The sequence below is a fragment of the Pteropus vampyrus genome, unplaced genomic scaffold (genome assembly GCF_000151845.1).
Source record: "Pteropus vampyrus isolate Shadow unplaced genomic scaffold, Pvam_2.0 Scaffold79, whole genome shotgun sequence".
In the NCBI taxonomy this organism is placed as follows: Eukaryota; Metazoa; Chordata; class Mammalia; order Chiroptera; family Pteropodidae; genus Pteropus; species Pteropus vampyrus.
In genome coordinates, this window is record NW_011888860.1 from 1,083,647 (window position 1) to 1,100,659 (window position 17,013).

The 17,013-nt window shown below is 34.7% G+C and overlaps 1 protein-coding gene and 1 pseudogene across 18 annotated transcripts in view; one reads left to right on the forward strand and one right to left on the reverse strand.

Moving 5' to 3' along the window:
* RBM47 (RNA binding motif protein 47) overlaps positions 1 to 17,013 on the reverse strand; it is a 142,952-nt gene that overhangs the window by 49,045 nt on the left and 76,894 nt on the right. The gene's annotated exons all lie outside the window — the stretch shown is intronic.
* On the forward strand, positions 9,506 to 9,624 carry LOC111741536 (annotated as a pseudogene).

The window sequence follows — 17,013 nt, forward strand, 5'->3', positions numbered from 1 at the left end:
TATTAAGAACTGAGCACTAAATGGAATTTAGAAATATTTATTAAAATGAAATCAAAGACAAACTACAAATGGGATGGGTTGCAAAACATATAATGAGGAGTCAATTTTCTTAACATGCAAGAGCTCTTACAAATCAGTAAGAAAAATATAACTTAATAAATATGAGCAAAGACATGAACAGGAAGCTTGTAGAAAAAGAAAATTCTATGGCCAATAACATAAAAATATGTTTAACTGTATCAAACTGAACTTTGTTCAATTATATAAATAGAAATATAAGTAACAAACAAGGATTTGGGTTTATTTTGGATCCCAGAAGTCAATGCCAGTACTTTAAGCACTCACTGGAGTGTTTAAAATAAGGGTTCCTTATGGTTAGTGATTTCTCCTCTACATCACCTATTTCTTTCTTATTAAAAACCAGTGTCTAGATAGAATATATAATACACACACACACCCTTTTACACCTGCTTCAGTGTATGTGGCTTAACTTGATGTCTTGGCATTCTTTAAAAATAATCTAAAATCCTAGTGGTCTCTTATTCTGGCTGGCTTATAAGTTTGGAAAATAGTACATAGCCAATAAAATTTTCTGAATAATTATATAGAGCTACAAATCTAGAGAGATATCTGTGCTGCTGATCTCAGGCCACTCTAATTGTCTAATCTAGAATGCATGGCCCAGCAGTCTCCTCAGCACGTCATGTGCCCCATCTTTCACGTCCTTATATAATTATTTGTAAGCAGGACTACACAAAGAACAAAAATGGCATGCTGCTCCATGTATGAAGAAATAAATAAAATTTAACTGTTATTAATATAACTATATCTTACTAACGAATAAAACTATTCAAACTAAATTCAGTCTTCCAAAAAACTCAAATCTACTTTTCACCTATCCTTGGAAAAATTCATCTTCTTGATTTATATACCAAAGAAAGCTGACTATCAATTTGTAGAATGAGTTCTTTTCTTTACCTTTTCCCTGGTATTTTCCAATTTCTCTGCACCTATGGGGCCAGAAAAAAAGAAAGGGAATCTAGATCCTTTCTACTACTTAGTGATGCTTTTGATAAAAAGCTTTAATAGGAAAAGAAAGAGAAAGGGAGAAAGGAATAGAGGAAGTTAGGACGGGAGGGAGAATAATTGAGTTGTTGAATACTGATTGTACTTATTTTTCTAAATAGAAGATCTTGGGGAAAATCTCTTTAGAATATTTTCTTTCTTTCTGTAGGTAAAATGGAAATAATTATAAGAAACTTCAGAGATGTTGTGAAGAGAAAAATACGCAGTATACATGAAAACGTTCTGCATTTTCAGAAAGAGAAGCCAATATTATTATTATTTAAATGTCTGCATGTTATTTTAATATTAAATGTTAATATTTATATTCAAATGGTAATAACACAAAAATATTATCTCACTACAGCTAATAAAATATTACTTTCCTTGAAGGTTTGAGGATTATCTTAGTTAATGCCATTGTGGTTCATAAGTAACTAGAGGTGGCTATAATTACATTTTAAAAGAGGTTAACTGAAGGTTCCAGAATAGGATTGATCCATACCTTTTTTCTTCTTGTAAAAGTAATGGTCATCCCTTGGTTGAAGTATGAGAATAACAATGTACATACTTTTTTTATCTGTGCAAAATGCCCATCAGGCCCGTTACAGCAGCCACATGCCTTGACATTGCAGTGGGAAAATATGCTGCCCGTGGAGCATCAGGCAACAGGACTTTAATGTTGGCTCCTCTAATGAGTTCAGAGAAGGACATTTCTATCCCTACCTCGAGAGGAGAATTTCAGGTACTATAAAACTTAAATTAGAATTTTTTAATGATACCATTTTCATAATTTATAGTATTCCCATCCTGAGTTTGTTTCAAATTTGTTTAGAAAAATGTATTTCTTGCCTTTGTTCTTATATCATCATTATAATATGGATGGATGATCAAATAAGTAAGGCTGTGATCCTTCTGAGAAAAGATCTCTTGTTTCAGAGTAACATCCAGGGCTGCCACATCCCTGAAGGAAATGTGTCTCAGTGCCTGGTAGCAAACGCAGGTGAGGTCCATCCTGAAAGCCTATGAGGGTGAGGTCATGGATAGTCAGCAAAGAAGTACAAACGAATGGAAACAACTCCATGCTCTGTAGCTACTTTACATGGAGTTGGCTCAGCATGAGTCCATCTGACCTAACCACGACAACAAGAAGGAAATAAGAATAGCTAATCCTTATTGAGCATTTGCCACGTACCAACTTTGGGCCAAGTCCTTCACATGTTAGCTCATTTTTGACTCACAACACTATGAGGTAGTAACTATCTTTATGTTAATTTTATAAATGTGTAAACTGAGGCTTAAAGAACTTAAACAGGTTGCCCCAAGTCTCACAGCCGTTAAGTGGCAGAGACAGAATTCACGCGTAGGCAGCCAGATTCCAGAGCCCATGTTTTAACGCCAGAATCACAGTGCCACAGAGTCTCCAACATCATAAGAAGCCAGTGCATCATCAATTATTCTCTATATAACTGCCTCACGTATTAGGTTGCCCTGTCACTCTGTCCCCCAAAAACAAGATCTGAATTCACTGACTCAGATTCAGCATTGGTCATTCACACTTACAAATTATTTTGTGAAATAGGGAAAAGATACAACAATTAAAATTCAGTAAACAACCTAACCGTCTACTTTAGGAAACTAGAAAAAGAAGAGCAAATTAAACTTCAAACAGCAGAAGAAAGAAATGGAAATAAGTAAAAGGATTTGAATAGAAATAAAGAAAATGGAGAATAGAAAAACAATAAAGAAAATCGATGAAACCAAAAGTTGGTTTTTGAAAAGATCAACAATGTTGACAAACCTTTGGCTAGAATGACCAAGAAAATAAGAGAGAAGACTCAAAGTATTAAACTCAGGAATAAAAGAGGAGACATTACTACTGACCTCACAGAAATTAAAAAAAAAAATTATAAGAGAATACTATGAACAATCACATGCCAGCAAATTAGATAACCTAAATGTAATAAACAAATTCCTAGAAAGACACAATTATCAAAACACTCAAGAAAAAAACCAGAAAATCTGAATAGACTTATAACAAGTAAAGAGACTGAACTAGTAATAAAAATTTTTCCACAAGGAAAAGCACAGGAACAGATGGCTTTGCTAGTGAATTCATCAAATGTTTTGAGCATGATCACCACCAATTCTTCATAAACTCTTCCAAAAGTTAGAAGAGTATGGAACACTTCTCTAGTCAATGAGGCCAAAGACATCACAAGAAAACTACAAGTCATTATCTCTTAGGAATTCATATACAAAGTCTTCAATAAAATACTATTGAATTCAGCAACATATAAAGGATTACACATCATGACCAAGTGTGATTTATGCCAGGAATGCTAAGTTTTAGGAAAATCAATCAATGCAATACACCATATTAATAAAGGATGAAAACTATGCAATCATGTCAATAGACATCAAAAAAATTTTGATAAAATGCAACATTTCATAATTAAAACATTCAACATACTGAGAATCAAAGCAACTTCATCAACCTGATGAACAACACCTATGAAAAACTCACAGTTAACATCATACTTCATAGTGAAAGATTGACAGCTTTCCCCCTAAGATCAGGAGCAAGACAGGAATGTCCACTTTGTCACATCTATTCAGCAATTGTACTGGAGATTTTAGCCAGGACAATTAGGCAAGGAAAATAAATAAGGGGCATTCCTATTAGAAAGGAATAGGTAAAACTGCATCTATTCATTGGCTACATGATCTTGTATCTAGAAAATCTTAAGGAATCCACTAAAACACTATTAGAACTAATGAACAAGTTTGGCAAGGTTGCAGGACACAGCCTGCATATAAAATACAAAAATATACAAAAATCAATTGTATTTCTATATGTTATCAATGAAAAATCCAAAAAATAAAATTAACAAAATAATTTCATTTAAAATAGCATCAAAAAGTTACATATATACAATGGAATATTACTCAGCCATTCAAAAAAAAAAGAGAATGAAATCTTGTCATCTGTAACAACATGGATGGACCTAGAGGGTAATGCGCTGAATGGAGTAAGTCAGACAGAGAAAGACAAATGCCACATGATTTCACATCCATGTGGAATCTAAAGAACAAAATAAACAAACAAACAAAACAGAAACAAACTCATAGATATGGGGAACATTTTCAGGGTTGCCAGATGGGAGGGGTTTTGTGGAAGGTAGGTGAAAAAGAGGAAGGGATTAAGAAGTACAAATTGGTAGTTATAAAATAGTCATGGGGATATAAAGTATACCATAAGGAATATAGCCAATAATATTGTAATAACTATGCATGGTGTGAGACGGGTGCTAGATTTATCAGAGTGATTACTTTGTAAGTTATATAAATTTTAATCACTATGTTGTACACTTGAAACTCATATAATATTGTGAACTCATATAATATGTGAACTGTAATTGAAAAATAAAAATTTTTTAAAAATAGCACAAAAAAGAATAAAATAGGAAAACCACAAGACATTTAACAAAAGAAATTAAAGCAGATCTAAATAAATGAAAAAACATCTCATGTTTACTGATCGAAGATGCAATATTGTTAAAATGGCAGTACTCCTCAAACTAATCTGCAGATTCCACACAATCCCTTCAATATTCCAGCTAGCTTCTTTGAAGTTGTTAAGCTGATCCTAAAATTTATATGAAGATTAAAGGGGGCAAAAATAGCCAAAACATTGAAAAAGAAGAACAAAGTTGCAGGATTCACATTTCCCAATTTCAAAACTTACTAGAAAACTAAGTAATTAAGACTGTATAGTATTGGCATAAGGATAGACATATAGATCAATGTAATGGAATTGAGAGTCCAGAAAAAAACAAACATACATCTATGGTTAACCGATTTTTGAAAAAGGTGTTAAAGTCCATTCGGTGGGAAAGGAATAGTCTTTTAAGGAAATGGTGCTAGAATGACTGAATATCCTCATGCAAGAAAATGAAGTTGAACCCCTAATTCACACCATACGCAAAAATTAAATCATAATGGATCAATCACCCGAATCTAAGAGTGAAACTGTAAAAGTCTTAGAAAAAAACATAGGTGTAGATCTTCATGACCTTAGATCAGGCAATGGCCTTTTAGATATGATGCCAAAAGCACAAGCAACAAAAGAAAAATAATAATTAAGTTGGACTTTACCAAATTAAAAGTTTTTGTGCCTTAAAAGACACCATTAAGAAAGTAAAAGGAAAACCCATAAAATAGGAGAAAATATTTATAAATTATATATCCAATAAAGAACTTATATCTAAAGTACTCCTACAACTCAATAATAAAAAGACAAATACAGGCAAAGGATTTGAAGAGATATTTCTTCGAAAAAGATATACAAATGGCCAAAAAGCACATGAAAAAATGTTCGACATAATTAGTCATCAGGGAAATGCAAATGAAAACTACAATGAAATACCACCTCACACCCATTATAGGATAGCTATAATCAAAAAGACTGATAATAACAAGTGTTGGCAAGGATGTAAAGAAACTGGAACCCTTATACACTGCTGGTTGGAATATAAAATTGTATAACTACTTTGGAAAACTGTCTGGCAGTTGTTCAAAAGGTTAAACACACAGTTAACCACAGGACCCTGCAATTCCACTCTTAAGTATATACCCAAGAGAAATGAATATTCATGACCAGACAAAAATTTGTACATAAATGGTCATAGCAGCATTATAATTGTCCCAAATGCCCATCATCTGACAAATAAATACATAGGTAAATACAATGTGGCATACTGATCCAATAGAATGCTATTCAGTAATAAAAGGAACAAAGTACTGATACATGCTACAACATGGATGAACCTCGAAAACAGTAAACTAAAGTGAAGGAAAGAAACCATTAACAAAAGACCATGTATTGTATTGAATCCTTTTATATAAAATGTTCAGAATAGGCAAATCTATGAAGACATAAAATAGATTAGTGGTTGTATAGGGCTGGAGGAGTAAGGTGTAGGAGGGACTGGGGTGGGAAGAAAAGGGAAGCGATTGGTAATGTGCACTGGGGATTTTTTAAAAGAGGTAATGAAAACATTCTATAATTGATGTAACGATGGCTGCACAACTCTGTGCATATACTAAAACCCATTGAGTTGTACACTTTAAATAGGTGAATTGTATGGTATATAAATTATAACCCAAATAAAGGTGTTAGTTTTTTAAAAAGCCAAACATATGAGAATGGGAGTATGGCAGATGCTGCCACGCACCATCTCCACTTCAGAAGGATATATTTCAAAGGCTTCTCCTAAATCTCTCCCATTCCAACCATGATGTCCAAGAAATGAAATTTAGGCATGCAGCTGTGGGAACTGTGATGTTCATGTTTCCCTAATTTCATTTCAAACTAGAATCTTATAGGTAAAAATCTCACCATATAGAATGACATTATGGAAAAGGTTCTATTATGACAACTCTCCTTCATCTTCCCCTTAAATCTCCCCTCCCCAATCATTCTTACCCGAGTCAACCTGGCTTTCCTAGCAGAGAGAAAACAAGCTTTTGAGTCTGGTAGACATGAGCTCAAAAACTAACCTTATCACTTTCCACTTACCAACCCTGGGCAAGCCTCAGATGCCAAATTTGTAACATGAAAATCGCACAGTACCCAAATCATTAAAAAAACATTTCTAGAGTTTCCACTATAAGCTGGGTACTGAGAATACAGACCTAAATAAGACATGAATTCTACAGCTGAAAACTCACAGTCTAGTTGGAGACACAGAAATATAAACAAATAATGATCACAATACAATGCGATAAGTGCTATGATACATGGTATCGTAAAGGAGGGAACAATTAATTTTCTTAATGGCTGAGAAGGAGGAAGAAGGCTTTATGGAATGGCTGTGAGACATAAGTAAGACAACGTATCCACAGAAAACCTGGCACACAGCAAGTGCTCAAAGAGTATGAAGGTCTGTCCCCACAAAAAGTTCTAGGAATTTACAAGTTTTGGTGAGAGGTAAGAAACTGGAAAGAGCTCTTCACTGCTCCAGCCAGAGTATTATCAAGACCTAATTCAACTAAAGAAAGCTGGGCATCAGTTTTTATTTCTGAAAATATTAATTATAGTATATAGATATTATAATATACCTGTACTATAATATGTAGATATAATATATAGATAGAAAGGCATTAATTATACTAAATTTATATTATAATAAATGTGGATGTCCCGGGGTCAATATTGTGAATTTTAACCTATAATTCTAATTTTGGCAAATTAGAATTTCCAGTAAAGTGGTCCAAAAAAAAAAAAAAATCCCTGACTCTTACTTCAGTCATTTGATACATATTTATTAACCTCCTCCTATTCTGTGGTACCAGGCAACAGAGACATAAAATTGAACTTACGACAATCATGTAAATGACTAAGATAAAACAAGTCCTTAATAACTGTAATACATGAAGGAATTCCATGTTGCATTTATTCTCCACCCTCTCCCCGCCAATAATTGCTCAAGATGTTTTCTTGCTCTTGAAAACAAACAGGGAAATAATGTTGATAATATTGGTTCCTTCATGATCAGACCTGTACTCTGGATATTTGCAATGGGCTTTCCTTTGGTTAAAAAAAAAAGAAAGAAAAAGAAAGAAAAAAGACAGAATAGTTTCTCAGAAAGACATGTCAAGAACTGTGTTCTCAGAGCAAAATCTTGCTGAAATGATAAAAAACCTCCACCAGTTAGCTGCATAGATAAACAACCCTAAAAGTCAGCAAACTAGTGCAAGGAACATGGTGTAATTCAACTTCGAAGTCTGGCATAAGATGTCAGACTTCCCAAACCAGAGACACACGAAGCATCTGCACTGGGGAAGGGGAGCTCAGGAGCACAGCAGATACCTACTTTTTCCTGCCCATCCACCTTCCCACGTAGCAACACCCCTCCATGTCCCAGAACTCAGGTGCGACACCATGCAGTGACTCTGGGTCATTCTAGGGATGAGAAAGCTGTAGGGTTTTCCTTAGGAATGAGAGTTCTATGAACAATATAAGCCTGAAGTTGCCAAAAAATAAAACCAATACAGAGGTCAACAGTCTGAGAGATATATATAGAAAAAAATACTCAGCTTCTTTTGAATCCTTTGATCCAGTCATGTTCTACCCTTTGGAACTGCCAGTTAAGTGTGTGTGTGTGTGTGTGTGTGTGTGTGTGTGCGCGCGCGTGTGTATATACACACACACATATATACACATATGTGTATATATATCAAATAAAATTTTATACATAAAAGATATTAAGTTAAATAATCATAATTTTATGTATGGAATTTAATTTGATATATTTGTTTGTTGATTGATTCCTTAAACTATCTGGGATTGGGTCTCTGTCACTTGCAACCAGGAGTCCTAATTAACAAAGGGTCTCACTGCACCTCCCTCTCTTCTTTGGTATATATTTTTTTATGGGGATGAAGTACCCAGAAGGTCACACAGTAATCTCACCTGACTCAATCATTCTTCCTACTCTTTTTTCCAGTTTAACAAACATACTCTCCAGGTCTCATAAAAAGCTGCCATTTTCCCCTCCTAGCAGTAAAACGTCCCTCCTAGTAAAATTTTACTTTTTGCCTCTTTGTCCTTATTGAAAAGAACATTTCATTGTTTTTGGTATAACAGAAAAGTGGTGCTAACTGATGTATCTTTGAGGATAAGTGCTAGCACTCCAACAGAAATTTGACAAAGGACAGTCCAATGAAAGAAGGCTCCTCCTTATATTTAACTTTTGAAAAGTGGTCAGATCTCTCTGCCCCCGCCCCGCTCCACCCCACCCCGGAGTTTACAGAAAAGCCTTGTGTTCATAGAGAGAGCCTTTTTGCAATCATTACAGCCTAATGCCACTCAAGTGCAGCCCTTACATGGCCTCAGTCAATCCCGTGTCTGGGCAGTCTGGGCTATAACCAAAATGGCCACTAACAATGTCAATGTCTCTTTCCTTCTTCTCCACAAGAAGATGATTATAGTTACCAGTTATGAAGTCTTGACTGCATATCAGCCGAAGTGCATTACATACGTCATCTCTAATCTTTACAACCACCTTAGAAAGTAGTACCATTTCCATTTTCAGCATAAGAAATGGAGAAATATAGAGGTAAAGGAATTTATCCAAGCCTGTACAGCAAATGCATGGCACAGTGAGATCATAATCCAAGCTTGCCTTCTCCCCACTGTAAAGATGGCCCCTTATCTCTGTGTGTCTTTACTCCTGGCTTTACTGTTTTTCACTTTTGACAAAATCTAAAGTTGGTAGCCTTCTAATATCCTACCACCTGTGCAAATATATGATTATCTATTTTAAAACTAGTGAAAAAGAGAAATAATTACAAATTCAAGTTTCCTTCATTTTATATTATGAACTGTACATGTTCATTATTTAAAAAAAAAATTCTCTAATTCTAGAAGGCAGAGGTAGTCTATGGCCATGCTACCCTGAACAAGCCCAATCCCGTCTGATCTCAGAAGCTAAGCAGGGTTGGGCCTGGTTAGTACTTGCATGGGAGACCACCTAGGAAGACCAGGTGCTATAGGTGTAAAAAAAAAAAAAAAAATAAGGGATTGTAAACTGACAAGATCCTTGCAATCTTGAGGTCAACCAAGGGTTGCCTTGCCTAAAAAATAAAAAAATAAAAAAAAATAGAAAGCAGAGATAAATGTCAAGAACTGTTACCAGTCTACCTTCAAAACTCTTATGTCCATTTTCAATTGGAACTTAGTTCATTGAGCAAGCTGGTTTTGCTTAGTCTGTTGAATATACACTTGGTTTGGGCATATAATCAGAAGTGAACCTTCTAGTAATATATATCCCAGGACACCAGTTACCTAAAATTGATGCTTCTTTAAATTCTCTTTCCATAAAGATATGTAAATTATTGGTAACTCTGGAAATTCTCCTTAAGAATTCTTGGAAAGCAAATTATATAGTACAGCATTATATGACAGTTGATATAACATCTTGTGATTGCTAGGAAATAAGGCACACTCATGTGCATCCATGTGCATACACACACAGAAGTTTGCCTTTCTAATAAAATGTGACTGTGACTGGTACCTTTACAAACTGGAGAAGATGTTACAGCTAGCTTCAGATAAGTTTATACCTCTCTATGGCATCACCATCTCAAACTTTTATGGCATCACCATCTCACACTTTGTGTTAATAGTAGGTACTCAATAAATACTTGTTAAATGAGTACAAAAATAAGGGCAGGGGAGCACTGCAATGCAGAAATTAGGGGGAAAGTCTATCTCAAATAGAAAAACATACCCCACAGTCATTAAAAAAAAAAAAATCAAAGAGAGTAAAATTTAAGATCCACAGCTTACGGATCTTATACATTAACAAGGACTTTGAATTCTAAAATATGTCATTTATTTAAATTTTCAGGTGCATGGAAATAGCACTGAGTTTTCCTACATCAGAAATTGTGACTTCGCTACCATCAATGAAACAAAAAGGCAACCAACTGAAGGGGAGAAAATATTTTCAAACCATATATCCAATAACAGGTTAATATCTAAAAACTATAAAGAACTCAATAGCAAACAAACAAACAAATAAACTGACTGTAAAATAGGCAGATGATCTAAATAGACATTTTTCCAAAAAAGACATATAGATGGTCAACAGGCACATGTGATGTTCAACAACACCAATTATCAGAGAAATGCAAATCAAAACGACAATAAGACTTCACCTCACACTCACTAGAATAGCTATTATAAAAAAGACCAAAAATAACAAGTGTTGGAGAGGATGTGGAGAAAAAGGAAACCTCATACATTATTGGTGTTAATGTAAGTTGGTGCAGCCACTAAGGAAAACAGTATAGACGTTCCTTAAAAAATTAAAAACAGAACTATCATATGATCCAGCAATTCCACCTCTGGGTATTTATTCGATGAAAACAAAAACATTAATTTGAAAAGATATATGCACCCCTATGTTCATCGCATCATTATTCCCAATAGCCCAGATATAGAAGTAACCAAGTTGTCCCTTAATAGACAAATGGATAAAGAAGATGTAACACACACACACACACACACACACACACACACAGAGGAATACTAGTTGGCCATGAAAAAAAAAAAGGCAATCTTGCCATTTGTGACAACATAGATGGACCTAGAGGGTATTACACTGAATGATATTAGACAGAAAAAGACAAATACCAAAATACCATATGATTTCACTTATATGTGGAATCTAAAAACAAATCAAAATAAAACTCATAGATACAGAGAACAGATTAGTGGTTATCAGAAGAAAAGGAGGTTGGGGAGTGAGCAAAATGGGTGAAAGGGATCAATTATACAGTGACAGATGGTAATGACTTATTTGGTGATCACTTTGTATTGAATACAAAGATCAAATTATTATGTTGTATACCTAAAACATATTATTTTATATACTAATTTTACCTCAATTTAAAAAAAAGAAATGAGATTTTGCTGTTTATTTAGACTCTTTTCTCCCTAAAAACTCTATGAGGAAGCAGTTACAACTTCAGAATCACATCTTATTCAATCATTTCCTTCCACTGTGCCCTAGGCACATTGAATCTTTATTACAGCAGATAGCATAGTGTGTTTACATTACAGCTTGTTGTAGACACATCGGTGACCACAGACATAATGTTCTTGATTTCACTTCCTTCCTTCCTTCCATCCATCTCCATCCATCCATCCACCCATCTACCCACCCATCCATCCATCCATCCATTCATCCATCCATCCATCTATTTGACTATCTTGTGCTTTGCCCAATGGGAAGTACATAATAAATCAGCAATATAATAGACACTGTATAGCTGGAGAATACCATCTAGCATTCCTATGTTGTAAACACCATGAAGACCAAAAGATATGTCTTATTCCTATCTGTGTTCTCAATGCTTAGCATAAATTTGAGAAATGGTCGATGAACCACACTTTGGAGATCATCTAGCTCAACACCTCATTTCCTGGTGGTGACTTGATTATTTCACAAGGTGACAAAGCTACTAGTTAGCGGTAGGGCTAAGACTAAAGGTCAGATTTCCTTTCTCCCAATGCAAAATTCATGTAAAATTAATTTTATGATCGACTCCAAATCAACTTACAACTCAAGTGGCGCTGTGATAGTTTTCTTTTAGCTCAAAAGTATGCTAATGTCTTTAGAACCAAGTCTCTTTAATGCTCCAATTTACTGATGAAACACTGCATTTTCATGGGCATGCTCTTCACAACTGAGTATTGTGAGTTTTGTAAGTTAGGTGAAGTTTTAAACATTATAATAATAAAGATTAAGAATTAATTATGCTATATGTTAATGTTCTAGTTAAAGACTTTAAACACCTGTCTGTATACCTAGGTATTTATCCAAGAGAAATAAAAACATGTTGACAAACTCTTATACCAGAATGTTTATAGCAGTGTTATTTATAATAGCCTAAAACTCAAAACATCAAACTGTAATATAGTCATACAATGAAATACTGCTCAGTAACAGAAGGAAATGAGTTATTGATACATGCAACATCATGGCTCACCAGCTTATTAGCATAAAACATTGTGAGTAAAAGGAGTCTTACGCAAAAAAGTACATACTGAGTGAATTCCATTTATATGAAATTCTAAAACAGGAAAAACTAATACATGGTAGGAAAAAGTTCCTATCAGTGGTTGACTGAGAGGTAGTGGGTAGGAGCAGGGACTGACTTGGAGGACACATGAAAAGAAGTTTCTGGGGTAATTGTAATACCCTTTACCATGATGGGGGTTTGGGCGCACAACAGTATGCCTTTGTTAAAGCTCAGTAAATGAGCACCTAAGACCTGTGCATTTCATCGTATGCAAATTTTAGCTTTAAAAAACTATAAAGAAACATCGAATTTAGTTAATTAAGTGTTTTAGGAGAAGTGTCCCAGTTCAGCAATTTATTTTTAAGGGCATCAAAAAAATACAATGAATTCATGGGGTAGAGAAATGGATTGATGGGTAGATATATGTTAAATTAAGTACAGCAAAATGTTAATGGCAGAATCTAGGTTTTGTGTGAATGTTCACTGTAAAATTCAAATTTGCTGTATGTTTGAAATTAAAATAAGGAAATGTTGGTGAAAGAGAGACTTTAAACAAGCATTCTCTAAGGGTCTTGTTCAGAGCCTTAAAGAAGACAACAATTGTAAAAAGAAATTATTAAGACAACTAGGAAAAGAGTATGTGAACTGGGTATTAGATGATAGATAATAAGGCATTACTGCTAAATTTTGTTAGGCATGAACATTGTGGTTATATAAAAAAATCATATTTTTAAAGATGCATATTAAAATATTAGAAATAAAAATAGTATGCTGTCTTTGATTTCTTTAAAAAACTTAAATAAGAAGAAAGGGAATGATGCCACTGTAGCAAAATTTTAATAGATATTAAATCTGTGTAATGGGTGTATTGAAATTTATTATATTTATTCCCTCTGCACTTCAATGTATATTTGAAATTTTTGAATTTTCCTTTGAAATCAATCAGTACACTTATATTAAGACTACAAAAATCAAATGGTTAGCCCTAAAATTTTGAAATTATAACATTCTGTGATTGATGTTATATCACACTTCTTTCATTAAAAGTATATTATAATTGATTTCATTTTAAAATTAAAGTGAATCTAAATTCGATCTGTTATTAGAATTTTAAAAATTCTTATGATGGCTTTGAATGAATTAGAAACACCCAGATCATAACTGCAGGTCTTAAAAATCAGTAGGTTAGTCATAGTAAATTAGAGATAGCATTCATTCATTCAATCATTAAATAATTCTCATTTTTGCGAACTCCATAGTAATACTTATAACCATCAATAAACACTTTTTAATATAAAGATGGCACTATACCTGCACTTCAATGTATATTGAACACATTTAGGGAAAAACCTCCACAGGGAAAACACCTTTATGGAAAAACCTCCACAGCTACTACCTATGCCTAAGTAATTCTAGCACATATGGTTGTGACATAAAGAAATATAACCAACAAAATTTTCATCTGCTTGACCCTAAACAACTTGAATTAATTTTGTATTTAATGAACTTAGCCTTACTAAGCTAATCACACAACACATGAGCTCCTGAGTTTACCAAACAGATGAATTGGAAGATGGTTTTGGTCATGTAACAAAATAATGCTTTTCCTTACAAAATGATCTACCCGGTATTCTCTTATGCTTCCTTAATACATTTAAAACTTGATTGGTTTACTAGGTTTCCCTTTAACCACTATTTTCCGGGAACAAATTCATCACAGAAAACACGGACTATGGTCCGTGACATTCTTTGGTTCTATTTAACGTCTCTTATTCAGGTTTCACTTGTTTCTGAATTTCAAGTTCTAAGTTTTGAAGCAATGTCTGTAAGGTCAATATTTACACTGGACTCTGGTAACAATTATATTCTTCACTGAATTCCACAGTGTCAAAAAATAACAGCAATATATTGAACAAGAGATCCCAGGGGGACTGAAGTTTTAACTTGAGAGTCCAAATGTGCATACAGGATCTGCTAATGGTTTCGTTTATCGTGAAGAGTGAAATGAACACAGGGAAACACTCTCAGTCTTAATTCGAGCATAATCTAAACTTGAACTTGATCATTGCAACTTGAGGCCATATTTTATGTAAAAACATGAAGATAAAGTTATAATGAAGGTGATATGGCAAAGAAGATGTGGAAATCAGAAAGAAGGGTGGTATGTGAAACAGATCCAGGTTCTGCTGCTTACAGTTCTGATCTCAGAGAGTAGAGGGAGGCACAGCCCATACTTCATATTGTCAGACCCTGAAAACAGGTGTCTAGATCAGCGTTGCTCAACAGAATATTCTGTGATGAGGGAAACATTTCATATCTGCACTGTCCAATACAGTATCTACTAAGCAAGTACAACTGAGCATTTGAAATGTGCTGAGTGTAAACAACGAACTAAATTATTTATTTCATTTCATATTAATTAGTTAAAATATTGCCCTGCATGCGACTATTGACTACCATGTCAGAAAACACAGGTGTATCTAGATTCATAGAGTAGTTCCTGGATAGAAGAACAAGAGATTTGGGGCAGAATTAGATTAGTAAGTCTGAGAAATGTATCCATTCTGGTAGAGTCCAAGGGGTTAATTTAATCAATGCATTTTGTATTTAATGCATTATTAAGAATTTTGCTCACCTTTTTCAAGATTCAATTAAGGCTCAGATGACAGTAAAATGAAGCTTGGTAGCTCAAGTTATTTTTTTTTTCCAGTCTTTTAGTTTCTTTCCAGAGGCAGAATTCCCTTCCTGACACCAACATCAAGTACCCATAAAACCAACTCCACCAACCACATACATGCCTCTACCACAAGCCCAGCATACACATGAACTCTTCCACCCAGTTCAAAAGTTTCCATCCAGGCAGTCTTAAACACACTAACAGGGTCTACAGCAAAACCCCCTATGTATGGCCATTCTGCTCATTAGAATGAATATATGTAAAGGTCAAGTTTGGGCATTTTAAACTGTTTTTGATATAAGTTCGAAGCAAGTTTGCCTGCTTAGCTTCTTAGGTGGAGATGTCAAGTTAGACAAATTACTTGTTGTATTGTAATCATGTTGACATATTTCCAATAGCATATTTGTTTGATGTGTCCTTATTACTCTGTTCAAAAAAAGGAGTACAGAACTTCATTCAATGAATTGAGCCTGGTCTGAACTGAGGGGAAGTCAAGCATGAAGGAGGAAGTAGACTAGACTCCCCAAGTGTTGTTGGTAAGTGTATTCCCCAGCTAAGATAATATTTTCCCATCTCTCGTGAGGAGGAGGAAGAGCGGTGGGGAGAGAGGCTAAATGGCTGCATGTGAGTTGGTCAGTGTTCAATTATACAGAACTTGAAAACAGTCGAATTTTTTAAGCTTTAAAAGACATACCAGCGACTAAAATCTGACATTTATGTCTTCCCTCTTCTTTCACTCCTTGTCTTTTGAAACAAGAACTACAAACACTTGAAGAAATTAGAGCCTAAAGGTGAGAGAGCAGAATAAATGTAATAGAAGTATGATGAGTTCGCACTGAGAAGGGGAACCTTCCTTGCAAGGTGGTCTCAACCCTGGAAATGGCTAGAGAGAGAAGAGGTCTGGAGAGACTTCTGGTGGTGCTGATAGCCAGCAGCAGGTGACAGGAACTGGGAGGAGAAGATGTACTCCAGATCATGGGTGAGGATTACTCATTACAGGTGAACTGCAGGTTTGCCTTTGGGGGAGGGAAAAGTGGATGGGGAGCCGTGGGCACAAGTAATGCCAGTCCTGGACATTCTGAAAAAACTCAGGATCCAAGAGCTTGAAAATTTCTACTGGCAGTATCCAAATAAAAGGTCAATAACCTCTCCACGGTCATTGCTTTCTGCTGTCCTTTACCTTAGATGGTGTTTACTGTAATTATCTTGTAGATATGCCAGCAGAAGACTTTGAATTTCAGTTAAGTATTTTTAGAAATAACATTTTTACATGCTTCCGCTGATGATATAAGAAATCCATGTTCACTATGGAAAAGAAAGAAAGGCCTAAAAGGGGCAGGTGGGAGAAATACACATCTCTCTCTTTCCCTCTCCTCCTCTCTCTTCCTCCCCCATCCTCAGTATAGCAAGACAATTTCCTGTTAAAGACCATACATACAGAAGAAAAAGGAGATGAGATGAAAATATGGAAAATTAAATATAAAATTGTAAACACTCTCATCATGGGTGGGGGTTTGAGTGTTCTGATTCTTCAAAGGTGTTTCTCTATTTTGCATTATTTCTTTCTAACAGAATTCCATTAGTGTGATGACTGGGTTAAGTGTTTCTAAGGTTCTTGATATATATTGCCAAACTGTTTTCCTGCTAGATCATACCAATTTGTGTGGCCACCAGACCTA